This window comes from Anoplolepis gracilipes, chromosome 9 (genome assembly GCF_047496725.1).
Source record: "Anoplolepis gracilipes chromosome 9, ASM4749672v1, whole genome shotgun sequence".
In the NCBI taxonomy this organism is placed as follows: Eukaryota; Metazoa; Arthropoda; class Insecta; order Hymenoptera; family Formicidae; genus Anoplolepis; species Anoplolepis gracilipes.
This window is the reverse complement of record NC_132978.1, coordinates 4,974,973-4,991,071: the sequence shown is the minus strand read 5'-3', so window position 1 is coordinate 4,991,071 and position 16,099 is coordinate 4,974,973. Positions and strand designations below refer to the sequence as shown.

General features: G+C 25.8%; 1 protein-coding gene across 9 annotated transcripts in view; it reads left to right on the top strand.

Annotated features, from left to right (window-relative positions):
- The window catches only part of LOC140669712 (neuropeptide CCHamide-2 receptor-like), a 226,019-nt gene that overhangs the window by 191,587 nt on the left and 18,333 nt on the right, over positions 1-16,099 (top strand). The gene's annotated exons all lie outside the window — the stretch shown is intronic.

Here is a 16,099-nt window from a genome sequence, read left to right as displayed (position 1 = left end):
TTTTAAATATGTGTAGTTTTAGACTTAATTTATTTTTTATATAAGATAAAAAATCACACATTCAACAGTTGTGGAACTACCCTCTCTTTTATAGTTTTATTTCATAAAACTATAAAAAATTTTTCAAAATTTCTATTTTTATTTCTCCCTTTTACAAGCATCTATAAAATATCGCAGAAAATGTCTTTTTTTATATATTTTTTTTATTATAAAAACTTAAGTTTTTCAATATTAAAAAAGATTATAAAAATATTATGTTTTATAGTGCTACAGTGAATATTACGTGTGAAATTTATTAAATAGCATATTTACATAAATTATGCTTCAAAATAAATTAAGAAATATATAATTAAATATAATTAATAAAGCGCCAATTAGATTATTTGTCATTATATTTCCGCGAGAAGAAACGGTACAAGATCATTTTGGCCATATGTAATTATATCTGAAAGACGCTCTGACTAATTAGTTTTTAGTTTATTTAAGTGAACTACCTCTCGGACATTGATTTATGTAATCAACAATAGTTTAAATTAAAGCTCACAAAAAGCTGATTAATTCTGCACAAGAAAGATTTGGAACTGATTTGTTGTTATTACTTTTAAAAACAAAATTAAAAAGTGTAACACTTCGGAAATTGTACTTCGGATATCTTAACAACCAGTCACAGTCCTAAATGCTTTTTGAACAGAAAAAACTTATAGGTTTCCATTTCATGTACTATTCAATGTCCGGAAAAAGTAAACCAAAGATGCTTTGTATATACAATTGTGCCAAATTTCGCGAATGTATTTATATATGGCCAAATATCTTTATAATTTCATAAGTCCATTTTTTCTGGAAGTCTTTCCTTTGCGCTAACTGTTATATTATATTATAATTTATTATGCATCGTTAGTTACAAAAAAATAATACTTAGAATCTTCACAAATATTAATTCAAATAAATGTCATTTTTAATATTCCAAATGATTCAACTCTGTATCTATTAATATATCAAGTATTTATTTGTTACAAAAAATAAAGCAAAGAGAGAGAATACTAAGAATTATGTTCGCACTCGTTATGTATTATTTAATATTTATATTTATTCAAAGCATTCGTTGCTTATTGTTGTGTATTATTGTTACTATTTTTATCTGCAATACTATTTTTATAGTGCTCACGTAAGATCTAAAAATATCACTTTCTTTTCATAAAATTTGTATATACATAATGAAAGGATTATATATAGTAACTTTAGGTTTATGAAAAACACGTATCTTTATAAGTATTTATTGCAACTCCTAATTCATCGCCTACGCTTATCTTGATGAATGGATTTAAATTTATGACGTAAAGTATAATCCTAAATTATAATGTATAAAGTTTTTGCTTCTATTTTTTTAGATAATAATTTAAAAGAACATTAAGCAAAATAAAAAAAAATATTTGAATGTGTAATTTTAATAAGCATTCTCTTAGATTTCACACAACGCTTCGATTCTAATCGCAGGTTGACAAATTCTTTAGTTCATTCGAGACAATATAAACATAAAAATGTATCATATTTGAGAATAGCGAATTTTTCAATAACTTGTTAAGATAACAGAAGCATTTATTTTTGGATATTGCCTGTCGAACAAATACATGTAAAACAGAAAAAAAATTATTATAAAGTGTCAGAACTTATTATAAACTATAAACAATATCAATATCAATTATTACATTAATTAATTTCGAAAAATGAGGAAATAGATATGCTTTCAAATCTGTTGCATGAGCACTGTTTGGCACCTATCATCAGAAAATTTCAGTAGACCAGAGACATTGATGTTCGAATGAATAGTTCATCGCTATGATACGTTGCAATTTTTTTGCGACCGTTATTACGAGAGTTTTGATTGTTCAATCTTTCGCCTCTTTGAATTGCACAACACATTTTTTTACAATAGTTGATGCAAATTCATCAATCAAATAAATATGGATTTATTTTTAGAGAATTGCATGTTTACCCAAAAACAGGCAAATTGGTATTACCATTATTATTATCAATTCTGTTATTTTTATAACAATCGACATAATAATAGAAATGTAATTTTTTGGCAACACAAAAAATATAGATACATAAATTACAGATTTTTGTAAGCAGAGTTTATGAGAATTATTTATCTGTATTAAAAGAAATTATTTATTATATCTATTTGCACAATTATAATATATACTTATCAAAACTAGTAGTTACTGTAAGAAAATTGCAACTATGATTTTATGTATTTACATCTACATATATAAGAAATTACATTTATTTGATGAGTATGCAGTTGGTATAAATAAAAATAATAAATATTATTTGGTATTTAATTCCATTATTCGAGAGTTCATCCATGTCTTATATGGTAGATATAAGACGTATAAACTCTTTTAATCAGATATATATTTATCTGGAATAATTAAACCGAATTAGGAACCGAATTCAAGATTATTGTCAGTAGGATTTATCTTTATCACGCTTTATTTCGCGGTGCGCCATTCAGAGTAATCAGATTCAGATTGTATCTATTTTATTAAACGAAAATTCTACTGAGCAACTTAGTTAGTCAATTATTATATAACATATATATTATTCCTTTAGGTTCTAAAAAACAAGATAGAGAGAAAGAGAGAGAATTTGAAACAATTTTTATTTTTAAACGTCAATTAACTGTAATCGCAATTTGACAAATTTTTTATTTTATTCAAAACAATGATATATGTATAAATATGCATCATTAGCGATTTTGCTAATTAATTGAGCATGTTAATTCATTTCTGAATCTGCGCTAGTACACGTGGAATGAAAAGGACCTATTATAGACAATGCTTCTAGGTACAATATCGGTAACTAGGTTAATGTTAAGCAACTTTAGGTGGCACAAGAGGAGGGGAAAGTAGAGATGCTTTCAAGCTTGTTGCAACGAGTACTATTTGGCGCCTGTCATCTATGTCAACCAGAAAGTTTCGACAGACTAGAGATATTGATATTAGAACGAATAGTTTCTATCACCGTTTGCGATACCTATAATTTTCTTGTGATTCTTATTAGAGAGAGTTTTAATTGTTCTTCTATCCCTTGATGACTTTTTTAAATTGCACAACAAGTTCTATAATATTTAGCATAATTTTGAAAAGAAACTATAATGAGATTGAAAAAAATCCTCGTGAGATATTGCATGCTTAAATTTTGTTTTATGTTTAAAAGAAACTTGAAAAAAAAGTATATATATATTTATTTATTTATTTATTTATTTATTTATTTATTTATTTATTTATTTATTTATTTATTTATTTATTTATTTATTTATTTATTTATGTATTTATGTATTTATTTATTTATTTACTTATTTATTTATTTACTTATTTATTTATTTACTTATTTATTTATTTATTTATTTATTTATTTACTTATTTATTTATTTATTTATTTATTTATTTATTTATTTATTTACTTATTTATTTATTTATTTATTTATTTATTTACTTATTTATTTATTTATTTATTTATTTATTTATTTATTTATTTACTTATTTATTTATTTATTTATTTATTTACTTATTTATTTATTTATTTACTTACTTACTTATTTATTTATTTATTTATTTATTTACTTACTTACTTACTTATTTATTTATTTATTTATTTACTTACTTACTTATTTATTTATTTATTTATTTACTTACTTACTTACTTATTTATTTATTTATTTATTTATTTACTTACTTATTTATTTATTTATTTATTTATTTATTTATTTATTTATTTATTTATTTATTTACTTACTTATTTATTTATTTATTTATTTATTTACTTACTTATTTATTTATTTATTTATTTATTTATTTATATTTATTTATTTATTTATTTATTTATTTATTTATTTATTTATATTTATTTATTTATTTATTTATTTATTTATATTTATTTATTTATTTATTTATTTATTTATATTTATTTATTTATTTATTTATTTATTTATTTATTTATATTTATTTATTTATTTATTTATTTATTTATTTATTTATTTATTTATATTTATTTATTTATTTATTTATTTATTTATTTATTTATATTTATTTATTTATTTATTTATTTATTTATTTATATTTATTTATTTATTTATTTATTTATTTATTTATTTACTTATTTACTTACTTACTTACTTACTTACTTACTTATTTATTTATTTATTTATTTATTTGTTTATTTATTTATTTGTAAAAGATATGTGCAAAAATTGTAACAGAAAAAAATTAATTTGTTTTTTTAAAATAAAATAATTTCAAATAATTGTAATTTTTAATAAAAGTTTACAAATATATAGAGATATATATATAGATTTCTGAGAAAAATTATATGAATTTTCTATTCTAATAATAAAAATATAAATATATAAATAAAATATAAAACTACATATATATATATTTTAATATTAGGTATTCTATAACTTTTAAATATTAAAATAAATATATGTATAATTTCGACAGGAGATATAATTATTTTGTTTGTATTATATGTCGCATTGTCTAAAAAGGAATTTCGTAAATTTAGCGTGAAATGTATATTGCAGAGATATTTGTAATCTCATCACGAAATTTTTGTTCCTGCATTTTGTTACTGGATTAAATACTACCCAGGTGACTCTATCAACATTTAATATTCTTGTGCGATCTAGTCCTTAGAAAGTAAATTGAAGATGTAAGAATATAAAATAGAAAGCGACAAAAAACAAAAAGAAAATTGCATTACGATAAGTGACTTAGGATCTTGCTGGTGACCCCGTGGTATTAGAAGAGTTAAACTGGCATGCAAACGTGACGTGTAATACAAGTTTATCTTTGAGTTGTAGTAGTAAACATATTAAAGTTAGCAGAAACATATCAAAGTTTATTATCTTGTGTTTAACTACTAACACGTTATTAATGACAGAGTACTCTGCAATCTCATTACAATCTCATTGCAATCTGTTCTTAAACTTTCAGTTCAACGATATTAACTTGCTAATATGTAATAATAATAAAAATATTCTATTATTATTCTTATAATAATAATGAGATATCAATATCACTTTATATAAACATAAAGCTAAATAACGAGAAATTGAATGTACATATATATGCTTTAATTATGATAAAGAAATTTAAGAAGAATTTAAAAGGTTTAAAAATTTAAGAAATTTTTAGAAAAAAATGCAGCAAGTGGCATCTAGAAATCTCGGAAATGAGGTCACACGATTTATTCAAGGTGTTTGCAGTTGAAAGTTTGATCCGACTTTGTATTATGAAAATTCCATATTAGATTTTTATCCGTATCATTAGCCTTTGTGAAATTTCAATCGTAAAATCACAAAGTTGAAATCTTGCATGTAAGAGAAAATGTAATTTTTTTATTTAAAAACTACAGTTTTTTAATATAAATAGAATAGTTTTTTTTTGTTATTTTTATATATGTGCCATGGAAATGTTACTGCAACTTTTGATTTATAACTCTTGTTGAAGATTTGCTGTTCACACACATTCCAGAATGTTTTGTCTCTAATAACATGGCGTTTTCTTATTCTGTAATATAATATCATATTTCTATAAGCTTTTTTTATTATAGTATATTACATATTTTTACGGTTTATGATTATATTATATATGATTACATTGTATTTTGTAATCCTTTTTCATCTTGTCTCCACTGTATGACACAGGTTATTAAATATGACTATGTTGTCAGAAAGATTTAAAAAAATATTGCACGATATAAATTTCGTACATTATTTGAAACAAAGACAACAATATTATTGAGTTGCACATTTTGCTTTGACACCAAATTATGGAAAACGTAACTTGTTTACTTCTCTTATATAATTGTATATTGCGCATAATTGTATATTATTTTCAGCACAGCTGTCACGTAAATATTGGCGTATATAAAATATTATGTGTTTAAAAATATGATACATCGGTTTTTGTTTTCACAAGCTAAGTTATAATTCAATAAAAGAAATAATGATTGCATGAATGTACTTTTTAATAAGATAAAATGTTAATACAAAATCAAGCTTATTTATTTTAAATTGAATAGTGTGAACAATTTTTCATTGGGCAGAAAATAAGAAATAAATTTTTGTACTTTACGAACATAAACCTCGTATGCTAAAGCATACATAGACTGATACCGTAAAAAAATAATTTTTTGTATCATCTCTTGTAAGATTCTACAAAAGTTTATCAATTTTATTTGTACCATGTTTATATAATATCGATGTGCATGAATGATACAATACAACTACAGTTCGTGAAATCTATTCATTTTCTTTTATTAGAATAATTTTTTAATACAAAATTTTATCTCTTTTTTTATCTCTCTCTTATGTTAATAATATTTTCGTTTATTGTACATTTTCAATACGCTTGCGCTATCGCGTTATCGATAACATTGTTAATAAAAATACGATGTGAAATATTTATACATTTATTTACAAGTTTAAAAAGAGAAGAATGAAAGGAATGAAGTATACATGTTTTCTTTGCGTCAAGAGGTTTGACATGTAGCGAGATGTGGCAATCGGTTTGTTGGATTCATATTGTTTGTCAAAGCTGGATAAGCATCACGTTACTACCATCAGAAGTGACAGCGAGGCATTGACAAACAATATGAAATAACATCTCGATTCCGCGTTGATCAGCGTGTGCTTTAGTAGAAATTGCCACCGCTTCGGATGTAGGTTGTCCTATGTGCAGCTCGATCGAAACCATCCGGACGCGCAACATTACCTTTGATTTGACCGCACTTCATATCACAGTTCAAACCAAAGAGACCGTCAGAGAGAGAGAGAGAGAGAGAGAGAGAGAGAGAGAGAGAGAGAGAACCTCAAGAGTCTTTATTTGCGTTTTCGAATACATCGTTATTATTTGAAGAACATCCATTACAATAGAAAAGAAAAATAAACAAGAAGTAGAAATTTATAAAATATCAATTTTTGGTCACTCTAAAAATTCGTATGTAAAAAAAGAGAGTTCTATCAATCTGAAAATAATCTCTCGAAAAAAATATTACGTAATTACATAAAATCATATATAATTAAATTTGAAAGTTAGAGTGATATAATTATAAAAAAATTACATTTGTAATTAGATCTTTCTATAACTAATTATATTTACATTTGACCATATTACACGTCTCTTTTTCAGACTCTTTCTATCTTTTATTACTAGAATAGCATTTAATTTGCTATTTTTCTAGAAAACAGTGTTCGTTGCACCGTTAAAATATTCTTGCAGAGACTCGTACTTCTCTCTTTCAACACACACAGATATATTTATGTATATGTTGTAATAAATAACATCACTGATACATTTTTAAAATGAAATTATTCGATGTTGTTTGTGCATTCTTTATACAGAGGCTATTAAATAAATTTTCATTATATTGCATGAAATTGTTACAATTTATGTATCACTAAAGGGCGATACACTCATATAGCTAATATTAACGTTTATAATTATTAAGATGTATTGAATGTAATTCGAGATTGGTTTCCCGCCGATTCTATCTTGATAGATGTAAACCATTCTAACAAGAAAGTGGCTTTGATAATCTGGTTGAATTATCATTGCAGCGCACAAATCAAGACAATGACATTAAATCACATTTCCATAAAGCTTCGGTAAGCGCATTACAGTTTGTACATGCATATATACTTAACCTATTGTTTACAGCAAATATATAAACAGACTGCTATAATCATCGTTTCTGACTTGTTTATACAATTTGTATTACAAATTTAATTATAAGTAATATTAGAAAGAAATAGTATTGGATTTAGATTGGATTGGAAATTAAACGCTCTATATATATGTATATATAAAATTAGAAAATTAAAGTTTTCCAATAAACTAGTTAAAAAATAATTGATAGTACAAATTGAAGAATAAACGAACAAACATATTTTTTATTATAGATTTATATATCTTTTTATCGCGCATCGATATTATATTCCTTAATCTGCATATATTATCAAGTTTTTCATAATTTATTTAAAAGCTTATTTTTTAAATTATTTAAATTATTTTTTAATTATTTTTTAAATTATTTTACAATTATATGTATTTATATTATCAAGTTATCAAGTTATATAATTTAACAAAAAATATTTTTAACTATTCTATAAAAAATAAACGTACGTATAAATATATGTATATTTATAAATGTACATACATACATGTAAAAATATATATGTATATTTTTCATAGAATAGCTGAAATTTTATTTATTAAATTTTGATTTAGAGAATACCTATAATTATTAATTTTATAACTTTAAATTTTTAATTTCTTAATATTCTTTATCAATCTATTAAAATAATTGCATTGTTATATTAAAGGTAAAAATGGATTTTTATGTTTCTTTTATTTTTTTTTCCTAGATATTTGAAAACTCTGTTATGCTAACAGGCACAATGGAATGATTGTCTTTAACAGTTATCGTCTCTCTAATGTAATTTTTAAAATAATATCATTAACCTGAACATGATTTTCTCAGAAACATTGTGATAATTTTATAATTACAGTTTTATTGTAGCAATATTCCACATGTTATGTTGATTAACGGCTGAAATACGATAATAAATTAACTTTATAATTGCAATGATAAAGTAAATACGAATAAATAAAATTAAGCAGTTTAGTAAAAATGCATCTATAACGCTTCTGTAAAATGCATATATTTTTTTTTTATTAATGTTTGACAGATTCATTTTAGATCGCAATATTTATTTATAGTTTACATTATTGAAATTTGATAGAATTTCTGTTAAATAAGATTTTTAAAAACTCAACGACTATAACATAAAAAGAAACTTATGTTAACTCGAATCTTTCAATATTACTTTACCAGTCAAATAGGAAGGAAGAGATTTATAAATCGTGATTTTATTATCTCAGACTACTTACTATACAAATCAGACTTGACTGCATCAAATCAGATTAATCGTTGCTCGCTTTATATTTGACACTTAAAGCGGAGGATTGAATACATTAAACAGAAGTCTCTTTAATGAAATTAGTCATAGCTTAAAAGATATTTTTTTTTTTGTTACAGATACATTATTCATAGATTAAATGTCACATACAGACATATTACTAACATTTTCATATCCATTGTCTCCGTTACAGAGAAGATTAATTAAAACCGATTCAATTAATTGATCCTTTATTTTCAATGAAACGCTTTTAAAGTATAAATGAGAGAGGTTCTCTAAAAAGACATTCCTAACAAAGGCAGAAACGATAATGTAAGAGAATCAAGGTATCAAGAAAATTTATATTTTTTTATAATTTTTTTCACTTAAACTGCCGACGTGCATTATATAGCAATAAAAAATAAAATTCAACAGTATAAATACAAATATTTTTAATTTTCCGGGAAGTAGAAAATATATAAGTTTATAGTAAGTATCTTTGAATATATATTGTTTAAAATTACTTTACGATAAGAAGGCTATTAGAATTTATTGTTTATCTTATTCTTTTGATTATTTAATTAATAAAATTTAAAAAATTTTTATCAGTATTATACAAAGAAATAATATAATAATGCTTTATTATTTATTGTTACAGCGATGTTAAGTTAGGTATCCAATGATTGGCATCACTAAATCACTTTTTTACGACCACCTCATAAATCATTTTAAAGATTGAATCAGTAATGTTTGACGAACCGCGTATTCACCAGATATTTACATCTCTGAAAAATATATACTTCTTGACAGTAAATATTTCGTAGAAAATTCTCGTATTTACTTCATAGAATCGTTACTTTACGATGTAAATAATGCGATAAAAATTTCAATGCGCAATTAATTACTTATCACGTTTTTATGCACTCTTGGTGATTAGAATTTATTAGGGAGGAACTGTTGTTATTCACGAGATATTTTGTTTTTATAAATTTAATGACACACGTGTGTGATTTACCAAAGTAACTTAATTTAGACAAGTTAAGGAAGTCCGAGCGAATGAAATATACTGGCGAGCTTTATGAAACCTATCAAAAGCCCGATAAGTTTCTGAATGAAGTACACTGATTATTCTGCGAGTTAAGATTAATTTGTAATCGGCGAGTAGCTAGAATGTAACGGACTTATTGATGGCCTTATGGCTAAGGCGGTTTGGCTAATAAGAGCTCGCGTGCATAACATGGAAGTCAAAGTTGCGAAGTAGCAAAGTTCTTTAGCGAATGATGTACGACTACATGTTACAAGTTTCTCAGAAATAGTTAGAAAGATATATATTAAACAGTACATTGGTTGAGAAATGTAATTTTTTCCGATTTTTATTCTTTGATAGTGACTATACTATTGGCGAGTGCGCCTCTCGCCTTCACGAGGGATTCTTGCAGCGACTATCGATTCCAAAACTTTCAAAAATGTGTCAAATTTTAAATTTCTCCCCTTTAGTCCAAACTGTTGATTAATGAATATATTAATAAATAGATTATGAATATGCTAAACGAATCGATGAGGAGATTCAGCGCCAAAATTTAGGGTGAGCAATTTAGGGTCTAGGATGTAGGGTGAAACGTGGTGGGGGAGTGAGCGTGAATGCTTCAGATGTTTACTTGGACAATATAAACTGTCAATGAAGATCATTCTTTCCGCTGGGCGTCGTTACGTATTAAACAAATGTGTGAAGACTCTGACAGAATAAATATGTCGCAAGACAATGGAAATTTATACAGGAACAGCTGTTGCTGTTAAATGTATGATTGGGTGATTGCAATAATTGTATACGTCGATTTTGGCACTTCATCGACGACAAAATTGTTCACGACATAAAATTCCGAAATTTCAACAGACAGATTTATAATAACATTATATTGCACAGGATAATAAATCTGTAACATATTGAAAGCATATTGAAATTGCACTTATGTACATTCCGTCTCGTCTTAAGAGGTGAACATTACGTAGAAATGCAAGAGAGCTATTGCAAAATAGGCACTTCCGACGTTAAAGGCTTTCTAGTATCGATTTAACGTCAGCTTATAAAAACGTCAAGTAACATCTCGGACAAAAAAGAATGTTTGAACGATTACCGCTTAAGAGACAATCCTAAAGGGTATGGTTCAGTGCGATATCCAGTTTTTCTGATAATTTTGAAGTGATGAAAGAAATAATATTTAAAAACAATGATATTCGCGCGACGTTGCATTATAAAAAATATTGCAGAAAAATATAGAAAAATACAGGAAAAGAAAACATTAATTTTATCCGGTTGAAAACTGTAATTATTCAATTATATTTATCGTACATTTTATTTTTCAGACTTGTGAAATATTGCATATTTTGTATACATTCAAATTCCTCGGAAAAAATATAAAGTGGAAGAATATAATATATGGATATATAAAAATATTATTTTATCTCAATATACACTGAAAATGCGTAGGCTAAGTTTCAACAAGAATGACAAGAATGACAGATCCGTCGGATATAATTTGTCGATATGACGTTACTGACAGAAAATTCCTAGTTTCCTACGACAACGAATGCGGGTCAATATTTTTCCAGATTCCTCGCTGAAACTTCTTAAATTCGCCTTCGTAAATTGTCGAAGGCAGTTTTCGTCAAGGCGCGACGACCGTGACCGGGTTATTTTTATCGGGCAAGTTACTGTTTGCCAAACGATGGCTTCCACTTCTGCAGAACTGGAAAATGTTGGCTCGAGGCTAAATGACAGGGATGGATGCAAGGAAATTAGACTGAATGCGATAGCGAGAAGATAAGAAGGAAAATACGACTCGTCGATATATATGAAGAGGCGGGCATACATACGTATTTTACTATCTTTGATTAGAGAATATCCTTAATCAGAAGTTCCTTAAATTGACTCCTGTTTGCCATTTTCAGGAGACATTAGATTTTTTGAGAAGTTATTTTTGTACATCTTGTATTTATATACATCTTTGCAGACGATTAATATCTTTTTGCAAGCACTTTCATGTAGTCTTTCGTATAAGACTAGAAATTTATATTGAAGACGCGCTCGTAAACCGGTCGGTTAGGTATTACGTTTAACGTAATATTTTTCCAAGAATATGAAGCGAAAAGGAAATACAAAATTATGAATTGCGTGGTATATTAATAATTGCGATTAACTAATATTTAACGTATTGTTTGTTTAAACATTTTTATTTTTATATAATTATATGTATATAAATATATATTACAAAGAAGGTATATAATAAATTTTTATATATTAATAATTTATTCTATATTTTTATTGATATTACAATTCGGTTAAAATAAACATACGCATCCAAAGTTCTGTACTGACTCACAAATATATTATTTTTTTATTTTATTTATATTTAATTTTTAACGAGTCTGTGCAAACATGAATAATTTATATCTATATCTATTTCAACTTTTTTACACTTTTCACAAAGCTTTTTACGATATTTATTAATCTCGAACTCAGTTGTCTGTGGATTTTCAAGTTGTAAAAGTAATAACCTTCCACCGTAATAGTATTCTTCGTGTACGATTAACTTACTCGCATTTCTCTCGGTTTCGTTCAATTTCATTGTTCTATTATATACGTGTTGCGTTAAAACCTGACATTACAAATTCAATAAAGCTTCATAATAAATAATCATTTTAAGATTATTATATTAAAGCATAAGTTTCTCGAAAAATATATCGACGTTAATAATTTATTATTTTTTTTTTTTTGCACCCGATATTCTCAAATAATTTTTCATCGGGTTTTTTATAAAACCTTTTGCATATCACCACGTGATGTCATTAATACTTGTCTATGGATTTTAAAGAACACAGAAATGGCATGGAAAAAGAGCAAAAATTGCTCCATTATGAGAATTGTATCAAAATGTCATCGTTTCTTGGATAAACTTTTGAAAATGATATTTTCATGCTTATCTCCTTACCTATTTCGCCTGCACATTTTCTGAAAAATTAGGTTACATTACTTGATTATTATAAGAGGCAATAACGTTATATTATTATTATGCATGTTCTTTTTATTACAAGTAAATCCAATGAATGTTTATAGAGAATGCGTAACATTGTTACTCACATTTGATATAAACGATGTATCTCTCTCTTTCTCTCTCTGTCTCTCTCTATTGCAACGATTTAATGTAATGTACATATATATATATGTAATATACATTTAATATATGTAAAATATATACCTAATATACATATATAATATATGTATAATATACATATAATATACATAAAATATACGTACATGTAATATATATATGTACATGCAATATTACATAAAGTACATATACATGTGAGATATTGAAATATTCATTGAATTTTCTCTGGACTCTTCTCACGCTAGTCGCTCGTAAGATTGAATTACGATGATACTAGACAAAAACTACTAAATAACTTAAAATAATTGAATAAGTAAATCGATAATAAAATACGTGAAAATTACTTTCAGATTGTCTTTTGACTTCAATTATATATTTACTATTATATAATTATATATTTACTAATATTCAATAATTGTTATATTTTATATATCTATGTCAAAAGAAAATCATTTATTATATATATAAAAGATATTTTAAGGATAAAATATATATGAGTTAAAAATAACATAAGCTATATAAAATATATAAAAAGATAATTTAAAAAATATCTCTTTCCATCTTATTTTAGAAACGAAGCTGAACGAAATAATATCTTTACGCTTTGAGAGAACAGATAATAACATCTTCAATTTATAATTTTTTATTTACATTTTATATTTATTGTTAGAGAGAAAGAGAGAAAAATTTTGTTATTTTCTTCAGCGAAACATTTTGACATTACCAGTGATTTTTGTACATGATGAATTTCAATAACGTCGAATGTAAAAACCGCAAAGATTGAAATCCGAGGATTAAGTGGAATAAAATAACTACGAAACCACCAACACACAAGGTATTACGAAACAGTGTCAGAAAAGCGTTCACGTTTGTTTATTTTATGTTATGAGAAATGAAAACGTTTTAATCATATATGTATGCATATTATACATTATATAACTTGTTACATTATTTCTGGTTGAATCCATAGGTTATACATACATTTATTAATGAATTAATCAATTATACTACGATATATTTCTAATATATGCACAGTAGTTTGTCATTAAATAATGCAGTTATAAAAAATGATTATTATTTTATTAATTTATTATTATTATACGATTTAAAAACAATGCGCAAAACTTCTTTGGTTAGAATGACTAATATTTGCACAGAGATAACAGATATTTTTACTCGACAATTATGTACAAACAACTATTCTTGAATGTTGAAACGAAAAATTGTACTAATCTTTTCTATTTTGAATATTCTACAATATTTTGTTAATTCTCTGGGAAAAAAAACACAGTTACAACCCATTTTGGGGCTCACGATTAGTAATCAAATTATTTGAATTGCTTGTAACTAAATTTTAAAATTAGCTATTCTATTTTATTTCAAAGATTTTTAAGTTTAAACTAGTCAATTTTTTCAATTAGTTGCATATCGATATCCAGTTAGGCAAATATAATTTTTACTTAAAGAGTACTAATCAAAATGTTAAGTTGCTTAACTATAAAAAAGACGGTCAAAATTTCTTTGAAAGTAATTGCAGTTTTTAGTTACGCGAGATTAAGGGTAAATTATTTACGTAAAATTAAGGTTACGAGCAATCCAAATAATTTGATTACTAATTATGAGTCTCAAAGTCGATTATAACCGTGTTTTTTTCCCAGAGTTTAAAAAAAAAGTTTTATAAACGCAGCAATTTTGCAATTTTATGCTATTCGAGTATTTCCTACTAACCCCTAAATATTTTTCTATAATGGAATATAGAAAAAATCGTATTTTGTACGAACAGTCGCTTGAAAACGTGTCAAATGTAGAAAGACGCATTTTAAAGAAGAACTTCTCATAATTTTCTCTTCACGAAGAAGATATTTTTGCCAGCTCGCGTTCGTCAAAGCAATTCTATTGATTACATTGAATATTTTTATGTGACCTGCTTATACAGATTCGTTGAAATTTATGTAATGCATGAGAATGAGAGAAGTGCTTGAAATGAGTTTAGATCTGGTAGTCAAAGAGGTTGCATTAAAAAAACGCAATTTTATTGATTTGTGCTCGCATTTATATTTAAATAATGAAACGGTTGCGTTCTAAAAGACAGTTCCTTTGAAATATATCGAGTGAACATCTTATGTAGATCTCGAGAGAGAAATTCAAACGAAACGAGTTAAGGAATCCACGCCGCGACAGTTCGACGTCGTTCTTAGCATATATATCCTTTTACATTTCCTTAGAGGATCAGACGCGACTCGCGCTATTTGAACTCGGCATCGTGTCCGTAGTGTCTGCAACAATTGAACAAAGTCCGGGAAGAGGGATTACGCAAAAACCCCCCTTCATGTTACTTTTAGCTCTTTCGCCCTCCCACACAAAAGATCCCACGTTAAAAACTCTATTGTAAGTATACGCGCAATTTCGTGTACTGTTTACGCATTTAATGTGCGTACGCGTGTTACTTAGTACTAAATCCATTAATGGTCGACCAATTTTGACGCGTTCAAATTACATGAGGTACCGTATCTAATAAATATCAATGTTATGTTACAATAACATAGCGGGTTATGTTTGCTCAGGAATGTAAATTTTATTTCATTCTCTTGACTGCATTATACACGTGTGTATATGTAGAGTGTGTTCCGTGTATACAATAGCATGTGAGAGTTAATACAGCCTACGACATTGCGTATATATCTATTGATGTAGACGAAATAATATGGGGTAAAATCATTTCGCAATTGCTGCTTTGCGGCAAAGGGATAAACTATAATATATCTCGTTGAATCTCCGCCAAGCGTTTTCATAAAAGCAATATTGCGATTGAACAGCTTTCTTTTATTTCTCCTCTTAATCCACAGTTGCGTAGCTTTTCAAATAAAAGAATAGTCTGTTTATTTGGTAGTCTGCTCTATCTTATTTATTCATTACACGTATTGTACTTTATATACGTGTTTTTTTACACAAAATTTAACCATCT